Raw genomic sequence first — 14,381 nt, 5'->3', positions numbered from 1 at the left:
ACCCAAAGGGTTCAGTTAAGATTAAGCTGTAATATTAATTATTCATTTATATTACTGATCGGAAGCGGCCTCTAGCTAGGCATTCCCATTATTTGACCTCACTGAATAATTAGCTTTCTTATAATTCTGAACCCTCTATCGGGATAATAAAGTTTTTCAAAGGACACCATCCCTTTCAATCTCCCACTTGTCCTTATAGACAAGTGCGCTTTTAGTGTATAACCTATTGTTAATAAGCAGATGATTTCTAAAATTAATCTGAGCATGGTCATGCTTTTTCACAGTCTCGCTCTTCAAGAAGCCTTGTAAACAATAAAGACATGTTCGCTGTTGTTAATATGGGGACATTCCTAGTCTTGCATTGTTAGCTTCCCTTACTAAGAGGACCTAGCCGCCCAAGTGTTGCCGTTATAATCCCCATATACGGCAGACGTTTGACAGACGTCAAAACGGACTAGTACTCAAATAAGAGAACTTACAATACTCATGGTCGAGGAAAGAGGTTCCGATAGCGATATGAGAAATATACTTATGACGATTATAAATCTCTTAAAGTATTCTCATAAGTCGATCCGGTATGGTTCTGTACCAATACATGTGCAAATGATTTATGACAATCATGTCCTTGTAGCACAAGAAACGGTGCTATAAATCATACTACACACTAATCTCAAGTGGTCATTAATCGTCCAACATTTAAATGACCTTGATTAGGGATAGCTCTTGATTATAATATTCAATGTTAATTTAATTGGTGTTTCTTTATCCAAGAAACTGTCTTAATACCCTATTTTGAATATTCTCAAAATTGAATGGACTCATTATTTAATTCTAAACCACAATTAAATAGTTTTGTGGAATAATTAATAAATTTATCCCTCTGTGAAACTTTTCAATGTTTCATCTTATGATAAATGGTTTTCTCAAAATGTTTTAAGAGTAATATTCTTCACAAAACATTAATAGAGATCATAACCATATTTAATATGCTTGATTTCTTTCATGCAATTGTGAATGTTGTCGTTCACTTGTTGCGTAGGTTTAGTTATGATTACTTTGTAAATCTTAGCATCTTCATTATCGAATACTTTCATAATAATAAGATGATAAAATTTGAGAGTGTTATGGATTACATGTGATTTAGGATTTATTGTCTAAGTGATGGCTCCTTCTCATTTTCATGATTTGAGATCTTCAACTTGACAACCTACAATCATCAACGTTTAACAACGAACTTTCCATTGAAAAACTTTCTTATTATTGCCTTTTAAGGCAATAATATTCTCAACATATATTTATGTAGACTTCCTATTGGTGCTTTGCTTGGATTTCATTCCAAACGGCGCATAATGATTTTGGATACCCCAATCACTTGTGATCATGGAAATTTACCTTAAATTTCCGCACATTACACATGGATGCACGTCCATGTTACCATTCTCAAGCCACGACACATTTTAGCTCGTGCTTATAAACGACTTCGTTGTTAAGGATCTTGATCCTTGCTAAGGATGTGCTTGCAACATCAATTCTCAAATTAGATTTGTTTCCATGCGTCAAGAACTCATCCCTTTTACTTATCCAAGTACTTTGGATGTTCTTGATCATAACCTAACGATCCATTACTTAGATTTAAGTTGATTGGTACTTTATACTTCTCGTGCTCTATGCATGTACATTGTGTGACGCCTCCATATCATAGCATACATGATGGTTTCAAATGTAGAATTATTCTCAATTTTATTCCATTCATATGACCTTTTAGCTCATCTAGTTTCACTGAGTCTTACTGAACTATTTACTATGTGATACGGTTAAAAATCTCTACTAGAATCTTTCTTGTTTGAATTATCTTTTAAGGCACTTGTAAAGTCCTTTGAGTATTCTTGATTAATCATTCTCTCGACCTTCTGAAGTCTTCCGAGATTCTCAATTCTAGTTTGTTGCTAATCTTGATGGTCATCGAGTTCATTTTCCTCCCACTTGTCGTTTTGGAAATGTACTACTTTTCATAAATACACCACTTAAAGCAAAAAATATTATGTTCTCAATTAGGTTGTGGAGGTAATGCCCGTAGTCTCATTTGAATGCTTACAAAGAGACATGTATATTGTCTTTGGGTAAAAGTTCGTTGTGAAACAAACCGTTAGCTCCCACTTAAGCTTTCTTAGCCTTTATTGACCTATTAAGCTCCCACTGAGCCACCTAGCTCCCAATGAGCTAGTGAGCTCCCACTAAGCCACTTAGCTTACACTGAGGCTAAAAGCCTTAGACATATACTTGAAAAGACGTTTAGAAGTAATTTCTATCCATAACTGAATATGGCATCCTTTTTTAGCTTCGACATTTTATTTAGTGTAACATTAGTCATTTGTACAAATCTTTAAGAACTTCATAGGATGGGATGTGATCCATCATCGTTCGAGTTATTTTCAAATGGCATCGAGGTCTCCGTGAAGACATACTATGTTCTTTGTGGAGTTATTTCAATTTCATAACTTTGAGATGGTCACACTTGGCTCAAGCAAATGTCGCTCGATCTAATCTAGACGTTTTTGATATCTTGCCAAGTCGATTTTGTACTTCACTGAAATTTGAGCTACCCAAGGTCATGTTTGTTCACATTTGATGAATATAGCCATATTCTTTCAAATTCTTGTGAAACGTTGAAATAATTGAATTCTCTTTAGCTTTCGGAGTTAATTGTCTATACCAAGAGCAATATCTCTTTACTTTTTTGGTTTCAACAAGTAAGAATTGCTTGTCTTAGGACGATTTCGAATCAATCAACTATCAAGAGCCTATCTAATATAGCCATAAGTACGTTCTTGTCAATGTGACATTGCTAAAGATGTTCGGAACACAAATCATGCCCATGACTTGAACTTTATGAGTTTTCATGTTAGGGAAATGTATGTTTATAATCAAGTATTCTTGACTCATGGCTTAAACAACCATGCCATTCAAATAAATTCGCAACTATTGCTCTTTACATTGAATGTGAGTCTTTTTGTGTGTAAATGGATCATTTGCTGATTATGGAACATAATAATAACCATTATTTTTTCTAGCTTTAGCTTAAAAGTTCTTAAAACAAAGCATACGACCTTACAATTAATGTAGCACTTCTTTGCTTCATTCTAAACTTGTAAGTCAATAACATAGCTTAACTTCAATGGCTTGAGGTCACTTTCAAAGTGGAACACCCAAGCAGTATCTGATACTTGTGAAGATAATAAGTTGCTAAGTTAACTACAATAACATGAACTCTTTGGTAGAAATGGAATTCATTCCTTTTCTTTGTTCCGTTTCCTATATTTCTCATTATACATCATCTCATAACCTTTAAGAACCATTTCTTTAAGTATTTTGATTTTTATACTTTGTTAGGCATAATTAAGCATCTAGTGCGCCGTAAAACAAAGTTCCATCTTTTCCTTTAATTCGTACTTGAATTACTACATTAATGAGTTGTACTCATTAGTGTATGAAGCGAAAAGATATGTTGGTTGTCAAGTATTGACAATTTGAATTTGCAACTCAATACTTCATGTTTAACAAAACTACCTAGTATTTTGAATACATGATGTCTAACCGTCCTTTCGAACATAGTTTACAAAAGTCATTTATGAGAGTTGTATTTTTAGAAATGCTTTTCCTTTCTTTGAGAAACATTCTCAAAAAATATTTCCTTCTACCAATCATTGAAAACAATACAATTCGATTTAGAATTATACAAATGTAAGTGTAAAGTATAACTATTTATCAAGATAATGATATAATAAGTTTGAAATTTAAAAGCATACATACAAACTTTCAATCATATTAAGCGTCTTATCCACGCATTAAAATTATCCCTTTTTAGGCGAGAATAAAACGATTCCAAGATCCCAAAAATTAGGTTGTGATTAAGCATGCTTTGGCTTGTCTTAACACTAAATATTTTAAGGTAAGCAATTCCCTTGCTAATAGTTCTAAGCTATTCTTGATTGGATAAGACGTCGCATCTAATGGTTTATGACGTTTATCTCCATTGCCACGATATCTAAGGACTCCTTACTGATATCGTTGGGTTTAACCAAAATCAACTTCTATACCCGGTATATCTTACGTTCCTAGGAAAGTAGTGATGCCTCACTTTGGCATAGCCCATCACTATTCTCATTAGTTCAGTAAGTGTTATTTTGGAATGGAAAATTTGACTCAATATTTTAGGTACCTAGGGTTTCTATGTTGGTTTGATTTAAGTGAACTTAATTAATCATTGCAACATTCGAAATCCTAAACATACATCTAACATATCATTCATATATAATTAAGCATACATCCCTAATCCCTAAACCTATAAAAGCACCAAGATACAAAATAGAAGCGACTTCTTATGAATAGTGTCCTCCCCACACTACCCCTAAAATTTCCTTTGGATTTCCTTATGAATAGTGTGTTCCCTAATTTGCCCTCAACATTTTTTTACATGTGTACCACACGTGTATGATGAGATGGGAGCAAACAACACCATGTGTACCATCTTACTCCTAAAGGTTTGTTTGGCATCATTTATAGTTCTCAGTTTCCTATTTTTTTGAAAACCAAAAACAGAAAACAAGAAAAAAGTGTTTCCACTTTTCTATTGTCGGTTTTCAAAATTATCATAATTTCAATAAATTTAAATAATTTTTGATTTATTACGTGATATATTATATACTTTTAAAAAATAAAAAACCAAAAAACAGAAAAACACAGTAATGCATTGCATATGGTTTTCACTTTTTTCATTTTCTCCCCTTTCAGCTTTTCACTTCTACAATTCACCTTCTCTGTTTCTCTCTCTCCTCCATTGAAGCGCACTCTGTGTTCTCCATTGAAGCCTACTTTGAGTTTTCTCTTTTCCATTGAATCAGTTTATGAGGTATAATGTTTTTTCTTTTTTTCAATAACCTTATATAATTTTCACCATCTAGGGTTTAATTTCACTCTATCGTTTATTTAATTGTCAATTTAGTCAAATTAGGGTTCTTCTTAGGTGGGTTACTGAATTATTGGCTATAAGTTACTGAAATTATGAGAATTTATAACGAGCGACTGTTGTAATTTTGTTTGTGATTTTCCAGACTAATTTGATAATTATGTCAATTTTGGTTGCTGATGAGTTGTATTTTTCGAATCGAGCCCATGAGCCCGATCCATGCTTGGGTTTTGAGGCTCATCAGTTTCACTCTGAGCTCGAAAAGGGTAGGCTTGGCTCAAAAATTAATCCTATCAACGTTCTCCGCCTCTTCCTCTGACTCAGGTTCAAAGCTTTATCATTTAGCTTCTTAAGGGCTCTCAAGCCTCTTTGTGATATGGTAATTGATTTTGATGGGGTGTGGTTATAGCACAATCTTGCTATTTAGTTTCCAATTGCCGACTCCTCTCTATAATTATCAAAATTATATTCTGTTTTCTTCTTTTCTTCAATATTGGAATGGGTAACTGATTGTCTGATTCCCTCTTAATCCAATGGCTGGTGGGTAAATGGTTTGGCTCAATTTTGAACTTCAATAACAAACTTGCAGGTTATTTGCTATTATAGAAAGTCTGCATTTACATATTCTTTAGTAAGACAAATTTTGTAACTGTAGTTGTTTTTCTAATTGTTATTTGCTGTTGTTCCTATATTTGCACCATGTGTCTGCTAGATGGTTTAGTATCGAGGTGTCCTTATAATTTTAGAATAAAGAGTATTCATATGTACTTTAAAGCAACCATGGATATCTTATAGGCATGCTGACATAGTAACATACAGATGGAGTAATCAATTTTTGATTTGGGATTCGTGTATGTTGGCTTATAGAACAATGTCAGATTGCAGGTCCTTGTTTTCTTTCTCATCCCAAGTTATTTGAAATAAATCAAATACTACGTAATGTTAAACAACATGATCACTATAATCCATTTTTCTAATCATTATGATGTCTGGTATATGAGATTCCTTTTCTTTGGTACTGTGGTCTATACCATTTCAATTTTACCATTATTATGTTTGCATTACTTTTTTTTTTCCTTAAAATATCTTTATTATTATTTATATAAAAAATTGTATTAACTATGCAATGTCCTGATCCTTTGTTTTGTGTTTTGGCAGACTGATCAGAAGCTACGTGTCTGTGATATTTGTGGAGCATTCTTGAGTGTTTATGATAGGTAATGGTTAAAACATATCAAGCTAGTAGCTTTCATCTTCATTTGAAACTTATTTTGTGGGAATGCAGGTTGCTCCAAGAGTGTTTGCTGAGCTGAAATAATAGTGGTGCACTTATGGTGCTGGATTGAAGACCCTCAAAACTTTGGAATATGAAGAGGCTACTTTTGTTTATAGTAATGGTGAAGGTGAGGGTTTTGATGGGGTTGAGTTTCCTTCTACAGCTGAGCAGTTCTTGTGGCGCGATCCCCTGGCTTCCTGAAAAAGAAATTTGGTTTTGAGGTGATAGATTAATATATGGCTTTGTTAGATCCATATGTGTATTGTGACATATGTTACTCTATGGTTTCTAACTTACTCTAGCTTCTGTCTGAGGTCTCATATCTGGAACGATATCAACGGATGTTGTAGAAAACCTAACAAGGAATGAAGTAATTGAGGAATGCTCTTGGGAATTTTCCCGTTCACGTTCTTATGAGATTGCCATGGAAGCACTTTCTTCCCTCGTTACCGGTCGGAAACGTGGGGAAAGGCCTTCTATCAGGGGAAAATACAGTAAGCTGGAACGCATGACTATGTATTTGTAGGTAATATGAGTTATGTATTCTTGTGATTGATTATTAATTTATAATGCCATCACTTTCCTCTTCTCTATCCATTTATTTATTGTCTTGATTAAAACAAATTAATATAGATGGGTGATTGTTGAATTTACCAAAATATGGTATGAGATATTGATGATGGGATGAAGAACGGTAGGTCGTTGGGCTACCACCCCACCCAATCAAACAAAATTTGTAACTCAACAAACCCCTATTAAGTGTAGTGGTAAGTCAAGGTCGAACCCAAGGGAATGGAGGTCGAATGCACAATGCCTAAGTCAAGCTATTCCGAAGTCAAATAAAGGGGTTTATGAAGGAAACTAGAGCTAGGGCTAAATGATGCAAGAACTTGTATGAAATCAATCTAAAAGACACTAGGGCAATGGATCCACATGTAATTGTTATGGAAAATGGTAATTTGAGAGGTCAAACCGACTAAGTCAAGTGATATGAAGGAAGATCAATCATGTATCCAAAAGAGCATACCAAGTTAGTTCACCTAGAGGTCTAACTAGCGTCAACTACTCTAAACACTACATAGGGAACGTCACAAAGCACCTCAATCGTGAAATTGCAAGTTACTAATCAATGGTCCGTATCATAGCAAGCTCACAATGCAATCTAGTGCAATAATCAAAGATGGCCAAACTTCAATCAATCACACACATGCACATGAATTATCAACCAAATTTAATCATATCATCAACTCCATCAATTATCCCCAAATTACTCTAATCCATCACTCAAACATGCTTCACCATTTCCCTAGCTAGAAAACTACTCACTAGCCATGGAAATCAAGATCAAAACTACACTAATCATCAATTTCATCATCAACATAATTGAAATCAAAGATCAAAACAACAATCAATCAAAAAATCAATAAAACTTCAATCAATCAACAATAACATGGAAAACAAATGAAATCAACTAGAATCAAACTTGTATTGAAATCAAGAAGAAGATCCTTACAAAACTTTGATCTAAAGATCAATTACAATGAAGAATTCTTGAACAATCACCAAAAACCATGAGTTTCTCTCTCTTCAATCCTTGAGTTTCTCTCTCTAAAATTCTAATCAAAAACTAACTATATGAAATCCAATCTCTCCAAAAAAACTCTCTCAAAAATAGAAAGAAATAACTATATATACAAAGAGGAGGTCGGTATTGACGCCCAAAAATAGACCCACGTCGGTGCGGGCGCTTGGAGGAGAGAGAGTGGCGCGCACGGGAACACACCCAGATTGGTGCGCCCGCACGCACCAGGTGTGCGACCGCACACTCCTTGGGTGCGCCCGCACCTAGCTGGGTCTTTCCCCCTTCTTCTCTTTGTCCTAGCTCAAGTGGTGCACACATCCTAGATGATGATGATGGAGGACAAGGTAGGCAGAAACTTTTTTGAATTTCTTGAAGAGTATAAGCCATGAGAAAGGCATATACAAGGCCTTGAAGCATGCCCCTTGGATCCACCTTAGACTTGAAACTTCTTGCACAAGCTTTAGGCATGAAAACAATGAAAGATCATAGAGAGGAAGCTCGGGAATTCTTGGACAATCAATCACCACCTACAAACAAAGGATAAAAAGCAAGTAAAAGGGAAAAAATAGCAAGTAAACTAGAAAATACATAAAATAGAGAAACTAACTACAAAAAGCATAAAAATGAAGAAAACAAGAATAAAACTAGGAAAAACTAAAGAAAAGAGTGATAAAATGAAATAGAATTCATCCAAAAAGGGACCAAATGAGTGCCATAAATGTCACTCATCAATTGATTATTGAATTTCTGTCTTGGAAAATGTGATTAAAATAAAGGTCTTTAAAATCTCTTAAGGATGTTGCTAATACTCTTACAGACAGGACAGATTGTGGTGACTTAACCGGTGAAATTTGTCATTAGGCTGATGGCTATCACCTTAATGTTTGACTGTATGAGAAGTTGCTACTTAGTATCTTTGATATTCTGGATGAAGGAAAGCTTACAGAGGTCAGTATTCATAATTCCCGTCCTCAAAAATAAATAAAGGAAATTATGGGGATGCTGGGAATTGAAAACAAACATTTGGTATTCCTTCTAATTTTTATTTCATGATGATATACTAAGAAGTCTCAGAATCGTGCATTTAACTTATCAGCTTCACAAATGATTCTCATTTAAATTTACCCTGTGCTCAATCATGAGTTGCTGTGTATCACATTAGTGGTTAATTAGAAACAACTTTGGGGTTAAGTTACTTTTATGGAGGTTTGGATGTATACAACCATACTCAAGTAGATACTTTGAGTTAAATGGAATAAATCTGCAGATAATTAATTGAATTCATTTTTTAGGATAATTCATCTATGATAGATGTAGGCAGTAAGCCTCCCTAGCCTTTTAAAGCATGTCACTTTATTACCATTTAGTTTGCTGAAGGTTGATATATTTAGGGTTCTCATGAAGTCATGAGTCAGCCTTTTCATATCCCTTTTTGGTTTGATCTTTTAAATTGGCTCGTATAGTGCATATATTTTTGAAAACATTTCTATTTATATAACCCATCTAAAATATAGGAAGTGGAAGAGATTCTGGAGCTTTTGAAGGCAACATGGCGTGTGTTGGGAATAACAGAGACCATCCACTATACATGTTATGCTTGGGTATTATTTCGTTAGGTATATGAATTATGATACTCCTTTACCTTAAACTCATTAAAATATGCCTTATAAATTAGCTTTGCATTATATATGATACCTGAAATTCATTGATGATTCTGTTTCTTTTGTATGTGTGTGTATTGAAAAAGTTGGGTGGGTGTAACAAAAAGTAAGAGAGAGAGAGAGAGAGAGAGAGAGAGAGAGAGAGAGAGTTTGGAAAGGTGTATATATTGTGAAATAAGAGGGGTAAAATGGTATAAGGGTATGTGTAGACACCTAATTGTGTCTCCCCAAAACCAAACCCAGTAATGAGTACCTTTCACGTCATTTGATTATTCGAGCGAGGTAAAAGTGTGAAAAGTCTTGTGATGCAGTTGTTTTTATTGAAAATAACTCTTTCTGTTTTAAAGAATGTACCTTATTTATTGAAAATATCAAGTACAATTTAGTTTGGTCCATGATAAGGGTCTTTTAAGAGTGAATTTGGGTTGGGCTCGGAAAGAGCATTCCAACGATATATTATAAGCTCAATTCCGATGAATAATGAGGAAATTATGGCCAAAATACTAAATTGGGCCTGAAATGGTTTTATGGCCCAACGATCTAGTGAAGGGCCCATTAATTAATATTCCTAAATTTATTAGGATTGATTTTAATCTTTTAGAATAATCCAGAAGGTTATTTTGATAGTCACTACCACCCGGAGCCTTGTAATCATAGTTACCGTGCTCATCCGGATAGTAGCGACGCTCAGTATCGGGGTTGGAAGGCCCCGACCAATATGGATGCCCATACGAAGGTAGAGGACCTTGTTGGGGCGAGAAATACGGATAGTTAACCGGGGGAGTAATGTTCCCACGGTTAACTTCCGCATCATAAATTAGTTGTTGTTGAGCAAACATACCTTGATGCATTTCTTGAATACCTCTTAGTTGTTCATAGATAGCCCCAAAGTCTTGATCATACATGTCATCCACGTGGATTTTCAATCCACTCATTTGCTCACTAAGAGCCCTCAAATCGGCATTGGCATAAGCATGTTGCCCTTGTTCTTGTTCTTGAGGAGCTTGTTGTTGTGGAAATTGTTGTTGTTGTTGTTGTTCTTCTTCATCATCTTCCTCATCCTCATCGGAGTCGAAGTTAGGATGCCGAAAGGACTTGGGGACATGCCACACATTGTTGGCGATCCGGGCCAAAGAAGTCAAGCCGGGGTTAGGCAAATAGCACCAATGCTCATTGCCCCTTAGCCATTCATATCTCCCTTCACTATAGCTCTTGGAGATGAATTGGATTTGACCCAATTGTTGCATGTCAAGGTAGAAGGAGTTGCTATCCCCAATCTCCTTACAAAATGGGAGATATGCATCAAGACGAAGGTGAGTTAAGAGCCTAGTCACCATGCCCCCGCATGGGATCTCTCCCGAACTCCGGCCACGAAGGTCTACACAATATTGGGCAAAGATATACCCCAAGTTCAACCGGCCCACATACTCCGGGCGGGTAGACAACCACAAGACCTTGAGCTCCAACTTGCTTAATTTCCCCAACTCTTGTTTAGGGAACACCACATAGCCCAAAAGACGGTGCACAACCCTAAGGCAAGGTTGGTACACCGATGAAATCTTAGCCTTGTTGGTGATAAACTCGTTACCACCCGAGATGTCTTCCCACCATGAGTTGTGATCGTACTCCGGGAAGATATAGGGTTCAACGTTCAAAATATCCCCATGGGGATCAAAGTCCAATGCCGCGTTGAACTCTTCCAAGGAATGATCGAAGATATGGTTGAACAATTGGAATCGCACCCGATATACCCCTCCTACGGGTACAAGCTCCAAGGTAGCCAAGAATTCCAATGTAGGCTCCTTGTAGGTGCGATAGGCATCGGTGATGAAAGAACCCAACCGAAGGTTTAAGAGCAACGACTGCACATCATCATCAATCCCCAATTTTACCATGTCGGGTTGGAAATAATGGCGGGTTTGTTTGAGGGTTCTCTCTTCCTTCAACTGTTGGTAGAAGGTCTTTTGTTTGTCGGTGAAATTTTTCTTTTTGGGTAGAGAGGTTGGAGGTCGTGTTTGAGAGGAAGAGGGGTTGGAAGTACTTGGCCTAGAAGATGTACTCGGCCTTGAGGAGGTACTTGGGCGAGGCTCATCGATGCTAACATCGGTTTTTCTTTTCTTGGTGAGTTTCTTGAAGTATTTAGACATGTTTAAGAGTTTAAGAAAGGTCACCAACAGTGAACAATGAGCAAAACCAATGAACCAAGAATACCACACCCAAATTCACCTCTTACTACCAAAATCACCAAACTCCAATTTCACACTTCCTTTCAATCAAAACCAATTCCAAACCAATCAACAACACCAATAATCCAAGAAAAACTCCTTTCAACAATTCAAGAACAACCACAAGACCAATACCAACAATCACAACATACTACCCATATTCCAAAAATCCAACTCACAAGATATCAACCAAAAATGATGAGAATCACTACAAAATCAACAAACAATACAATGTTATGCAAAATCAATCAGTAAACATCACCAAATCACAACCAATATCAAGATCAAGCATCAAAAATCACAAAACCAATACTACACTATTCATGCTCATACAATTTTTCAATCTATGCAAAATTATGATATATTTGGCAAAATTAAAGCAAGGATTAGTGATTATACCATAAAAGAAGCAAGATTAACCAACTTAGAGCAAGCAATTTCGACTCCTTACAAAAGCCCCAATTTTCGGCCAACAAGAGTAGGAGAGAGAGTGAGTGAAATTTGGGTCAATTTGTGAGGAATTTTGAGTGTAGGAAGGTTTGTGAGTGATTTTGAGTGGAAATGGAGTGATTTTAGTGAGGATTTGAGAGATTTTTGATGGTGAATAAGGGGGTTAGAGGTGCGCATAAGAGGGTTTGGAGGAGGGTTATGCGTGAGGAAGATAAGGGGAAGTGATGAAATGAAGGGAAGAAGGAGGAGGAAGAAGATATATTGCACGTCCAGCTATGTGCGACCGCACAAAACTGGTGTGCGCCCGCACACGAAGGCTGTGCGCCCGCACAAGCCTCGTGTGCGGCCGCACACCCCTGTGCGTCTCCAAATCTTCCTTTTTCTCATATTTTTGATACTTACTGCCTATTTGGGTGCGCACATGAATCATGATGGTGATGAGGAACAACATAGGCAGTAGCTAAAATCATTTTCAAAGACCTCAAAGTTGAAAATTCATGTGTTCACCACAAAAATTCACTAAGTATCAAATTCCTCCAACTTTTAAAACATGGATTTTCTATCTTACCTCTCTAAAATTCTTACCCTTTTTACCTCAAATTTCGATTAGAATCGAACAAAATATAGTTTGTGCCACGAACACCTTCTATTCACCATGCATTCTTGTAGAATTCCAATCCCGCAAAAGTCATCCTAAAAATTCAATCAAGTAGAAAAGTGAAAGAAAAGTCAAAAGTAATAAAAGAAACCAAAAATAAGAAAATTCAAAAATCAAAAGGAAAAGTTAGAAACTCCGGGTTGCCTCCCGGGAAGCGCTTGCTTAAGGTCCTAAGCTCGACCCTTCCTCCAAATCATGGAGGGTTAAAGAACACCACCTTCTTCAAGGTAGTTGATGGAGCAAAATCTTCTTCAATTTTGGCAACTTCTCATCGTTGCTTAATGAAACCTTCACAAAATTCTTTTCAAATTCTTCCTTCTCTTTTCTCAATTTCTTTCGTTTTCTTGATTTTTTCGAGTCACGGGCTTTTTTCTTCGGCTTGACTTCAACATCCTTAACCATGGAAGCTGTCTCTTCATCTTGAGAATTAAGCTTGAACCAATTTGGAATCTCAATTTCTTTTTCATCCCTTAGCTTTGGAATTACAATTTCTTCTTCACTAACATCATTAAAACTTGCACAAACATCATCGACAATCTCAAAAGTATTGTTAGTAGAAGAATCAACCATGCACACATCATCAATGGAACGAGAAAGACTAGCACATGCTATATCTTGCACACAAGATAAGGACTCATGCATTGGCTTCAACTTAAAACTTTCTTCTAATTTTCCACATCTCAAAGTGATTCGGCCTCCCTTCACATCTATTAAGGCTCCCGAGGTGGCTAAGAAAGGTCTCCCTAGAATGATTGGAATATGCTCATCTTCCTCAATCTCCAAAACAACAAAATCCACGGGAAAGACAAACTCTCCAATCTTTAGAGGGATATCATCAATTCTCCCCTTAGGAAGCTTAATAGAGCGATCGGCCAATTGAAGTGTTATATTAGATGGTTGAGGCTCACCTAGATCCAGCCTCTTGAAAACCGAAAAGGGCATAATACTCACACTAGCCCCTAGGTCACACAAAGCACTCTCAAAAACCATCTTTTTGATTTGTCAAGGGATTGAAAAATTCCCCGGATCTTCCATTTTCTCCGGAAGCTCACCATGGACAAGAGCACTAAAACACTTCCCTCCTTCCACCGAACTACCCTCATCAAAATTTTCCTTCTCCTCTAGTATCTTCTTAAGAAACTTGGAGTACTTAGACATATCGGGAATTGGCTCGGTAGAGGGTGTGGAATCATGGACTTCCTTAAGAACTTCAAGGAACTTCCCAAATTGCTCATCCATTTTGAATCTCAAGTATTTTTGGGGGTATGGTAGATCGGGAAATCTCTCTACCTCACTAATCTTTTCAACAACACTTTCTTCTTTTTCCTCAACCTCACAATAAATTTCCTTAGACTCAACCCTCTCATCTTCATTCTCCATAGCACCACTCTCATCTTCTCCCTCTTTTGAACAAGAAACTCCCTCACTAAAGTCATTTCCTCCACTAGTGGCAATAGAGTACACGGGTTTCTTTGGTTCAACACCTTGGGAAGGCAAAGATGAAGGACTAGCATAATCCTTAATAGTGCTTGCTAATTGGGTTATTTGAGTCTCAAGCATCTT

At 36.4% G+C, this 14,381-nt stretch overlaps 1 long non-coding RNA gene across 2 annotated transcripts; it reads left to right on the top strand.

The window, feature by feature from the left end:
* Positions 1-4,772: 4,772 nt before the first annotated feature.
* LOC145579105 (uncharacterized) lies at positions 4,773-9,830 on the top strand. 2 transcript variants are annotated; one of them, XR_014099025.1, is made up of 5 exons: positions 4,773-4,909; positions 5,112-5,290; positions 6,125-6,183; positions 6,252-6,768; positions 9,339-9,830. It is a non-coding gene; the product is annotated as an uncharacterized LOC145579105 (long non-coding RNA). The 2 variants fall into 2 exon arrangements; XR_014099026.1 differs by lacking the exon at positions 9,339-9,830 and having other exon boundaries at positions 6,252-6,839.
* The last annotated feature ends 4,551 nt before the right edge of the window (positions 9,831-14,381 follow it).

The sequence above is a fragment of the Chenopodium album genome, chromosome 14 (assembly GCF_948465745.1).
Source record: "Chenopodium album chromosome 14, dcCheAlbu1.1, whole genome shotgun sequence".
Taxonomy (NCBI): Eukaryota; Viridiplantae; Streptophyta; class Magnoliopsida; order Caryophyllales; family Amaranthaceae; genus Chenopodium; species Chenopodium album.
The sequence above is the reverse complement of the archived record's forward strand: the minus strand, read 5'-3'. Positions and strand labels throughout refer to the sequence as shown.